Raw genomic sequence first — 4489 nt, 5'->3', positions numbered from 1 at the left:
TATAACACTCTCTGACACTCTCTGACATTCGCAGACACTCTCTATCACTCTTTATCACTCTTTATCACTCTCTGACACTCTCTGACACTCGCTGACACTCTCTGACACTCTCTGACACTCTCAAACACTCTCTATCACTCTTTATCACTCTTTATCACTCTCTGACACTCTCTATCACTCTCTGACACTCTCAGACACTCTCTATCACTCTTTATCACTCTTTATCACTCTCTGACACTCTCTGACAAACTCTGACACTCTCAGAAACTCTCTGACACCCTCAGACGCTCTCAGACACTCTCTATCACTCTCTGACAATCGTAATCACTCTCTGACACTCGCAATCACTCTCTGACACTCTCTGTCACACTCTGGCACTCTCTGACACTATCAGACACTCTCTATCACTCTCTGCCGCTCTCTGACACACTCTGACACTCTCAGACACTCTCTATCACTCTTTATCACTCTTTATCACTCTCAGACACTCTCTGACACTCTCTGACACTCGCAGACACTCTCTGACACTCGCTATCACTCTATATCACTCTCTGACACTCTCTATCACTCTCTATCAATCTCTGACACTCTCTATCACTCTCTGACACGCTCTGACACTCTCTGACACTCAATGACACTCTCTGAAACTCCCTATCACTCTTCATCACTCTCTGACACTCACTATCACTCTCTGACACTCTCTATCACTCTCTGAAACTCTCTGACACTCTCTATCACTTTCTGACACACTCTATCACTCTCGGAAACTCTCTGACACTCTCTATCACTCAATGCCACTCTCTGACACTCTCTATCACTCTCGATCACTCTCTGACACTCTCTGACACACTCTGACACTCTCTGACAATCTCAGACACTCTTTATCACTCTCTGACACTCTCTGACACTCTCAGACACTTACTATCACTCTCTATCACTCACTGACACGCTCTATCACTCTCTATCAATCTCTGACACTCTCTATCACTCTCTGAAACGCTCTGACACTCTCTAACACTCAATGACACTCTCTGAAACTCCCTATCACTCTTCATCACTCTCTGACACTCACTATCACTCTCTGACACTCTCTATCACTCTCTGAAACTCTCTATCACTTTCTGACATTCTCTATCACTCTCTGACACTCTCTGAAACTCTATATCACTATTTATCACTCTCTGACACTCTCTGACAAACTCTGACACTCTCAGAAACTCTCTGACACCCTGAGACGCTCTCAGACACTCTCTATCACTCTCTGAAGCTCGTAATCACTCTTTGACACTCTTAATCACTCTCTGACACTCTCTATCACACTCTGACACTCTCTGACACTATCAGACACTCTCTATCACTCTCTGCCACTCTCTGACACACTCTGACACTCTCAGACACTCTCTATCACTCTTTATCAATCTTTATCACACTCTGACACTCTCTGACACACGCAGACACTCTCTGACACTCTCAGACACTCTCTGACACTCTCAGACACTCTCTATCACTCTCTATCACTCTCTGACACTCTCTATCACTCTCTATCACTCTCTGACACTCTCTGACACTCGCTGACACTCTCTGACACTCTCTGACACTCTCAGACACTCTCTATCACTCTCTATCACTCTCTATCACTCTCTGACACTCTCTATCACTCTCTATCACTCTCTATCACTCTCTGACACTCTCTGACACTCGCTGACACTATCTGACACTCTCAGACACTCTCTATCACTCTTTATCACTCTTTATCACTCTCTGACACTCTCTGACACTCGCAGACACTCTCAGACACTCTCTATCACTCTCTGACACTCTCAGACACTCTCTCTCACTCTTTATCACTCTTTATCACTCTCTGACACTCGCAGACACTCGCTGACACTCTCTGACACTCTCTGACACTCTCAAACACTCTCTATCAATCTTTATCACTCTTTATCACTCTCTGACACTCTCTGACACTCGCAGACACTCTCTGACACTCTCAGACACTCTCAGACACTCGCAGACACTCTCTATCACTCTTTATCACTCTTTATCACTCTCTGACACTCTCTGACACTCGCTGACACTCTCTGACACTCTCTGACACTCTCAAACACTCTCTATCACTCTTTATCACTCTCTGACACTCGCAGACACTCGCAGACACTCTCTGACACTCTCAGACACTCTCAGACACTCTCTATCACTCTCTATCAATCTCTGACACTCTCAGAAACTCTCTATCACTCTTTATCACTCTTTATCACTCTCTGACACTCTCTGACACTCGCAGACACTCTCTGACACTCTCAGACACTCTCAGACACTCTCTATCACTCTCTATCACTCTCTGACACTCTCTATCACTCTCTATCACTCACTGACACTCTCTGACACTCGCAGACACTCTCTTACACTCTCAGACACTCTCAGGCAGTCTCTATCACTCTCTATCACTCTCTGACACTCTCAATCGCTCTCTGACACTCTCTGACACTCTCAGACACTCTCTATCACTCTCTTTCACTCTCTGACACTCACTGACACTCTCTATCAATCACTGACACTCTCTATCACTCTCTGACACTCTCGATCACTCTCTGACACTCTCTATCACTCGCAAACACTCTCTGACAATCTCAGACACTCTCTGACAATCTCAGACACTCTCTATCACTCTTTATCACTCTCTATCACTCTCTGACACTCTCTATCACTCTCTATCAATCTCTGACACTCTCTATCACTCTCTGACACGCTCTGACACTCTCTGACACTCAATGACACTCTCTGAAACTCCCTATCACTCTTCATCACTCTCTGACACTCACTATCACTCTCTGACACTCTCTATCACTCTCTGAAACTCTCTGACACTCTCTATCATGTTCTGACACTCTCTAACACTCTCGGAAACTCTCTGACACTCTCTATTACTCAATGCCACTCTCTGACACTCTCTATCACTCTCGATCACTCTCTGACACTCTCTGACACACTCTGACACTCTCTGACAATCTCAGACACTCTCTATCACTCTTTATCACTCTCTGACGCTCTCTGACACTCTCAGACACTCACTATCACTCTCTATCACTCTCTGACACTCTCAATCGCTCTCTGACACTGTCTGACACTCTTAGACACTCTCTGACACTCTCTGACACTCTCAGACACTCTCAGACACTCTCTCTCTCACTCTCTATCACTCTCTGACACTCTCTATCACTCTCTATCACTCTCTGACACTCTCTGACACTCGCAGACACTCTCAGGCACTCTCTATCACTCTCCATCACTTTCTGACACTCTCTATCACTCTCTGACACTCTCTGACACTCTCTATCACTCCCTGTCACTCTCTGACACTCTCTGACACACTCTGACACTCTCTGGCACTCTCAGACACTCTCTATTACTCTTTATCACTCTCTGACACTCTCTGACACTCTCTGACACTCTTAATCACTCTCTGACACTCTCTATCACTCTCTATCACACTCTGAAACTCTCTATCATTCTGTGACACTCTCTATCACTCTCTGACACTCTCGATCACTCTCTGACGCTCTCTGACACTCTCTATCGCTCAATGACACTCTCTGACACTCTCTATCACTCACTGATACTCTCTGACACACTCTGATACTCTCAGACACACTCTATCACTCTTTATCAATCTCTGACACTCTCTGACACTCTCAGACATTCTGTGACAGACTCTGACACTCTCTGTCACTCTATGACACTCTCTGACGCTCTCTATCACTCTCTAACACTCTCTGACACTCTCTGACACACTCTGACACTCTCTATCACTCTCTATCATACTCGATCATTCTCTGACAATCTCTGACACTCTCAGAAACTCTCTGTCACTCTCTGAAACTCTCAGAAACTGTCTATCACTCTCTGAAACTCTATAACACTCTCTGACACTCTCTGACACTCGCAGACACTCTCTATCACTCTTTATCACTCTTTATCACTTTCTGACACTCTCTGACACTCGCTGACACTCTCTGACACTCTCTGACACTCTCAAACACTCTCTATCACTCTTTCTCACTCTTTATCACTCTCTGACACTCTCTGACACTCGCAGACACTCTCTGACACTCTCAGACACTCTCAGACACTCTCTATCACTCTCTATCACTCTCTGACACTCTCAGACACTCTCTATCACTCTTTATCACTCTTTATCACGCTCTGACATTCTCTGACACTCGCAGACACTCTCTGACACTCTCAGACACTCTCAGACACTCTCTATCACTCTCTGACACCCTCTATCACTCTCTGACACTCGCAGACACTCTCTTACACTCTCAGACACTCTCAGGCAGTCTCTATCACTCTCTATCACTCTCTGACACTCTCAATCGCTCTCTGACACTCTCTGACACTCTTAGACACTCTCTGACACGCTCTGACACTCTCAGACACTCTCAGACACTCTCTATCACTCTCTATCACTCTCTGACACTCACTGACA

The sequence above is a fragment of the Heterodontus francisci genome, unplaced genomic scaffold (assembly GCF_036365525.1).
Source record: "Heterodontus francisci isolate sHetFra1 unplaced genomic scaffold, sHetFra1.hap1 HAP1_SCAFFOLD_292, whole genome shotgun sequence".
Lineage (NCBI taxonomy): Eukaryota > Metazoa > Chordata > Chondrichthyes > Heterodontiformes > Heterodontidae > Heterodontus > Heterodontus francisci.
Note: the sequence above shows the minus strand (reverse complement) of the source record.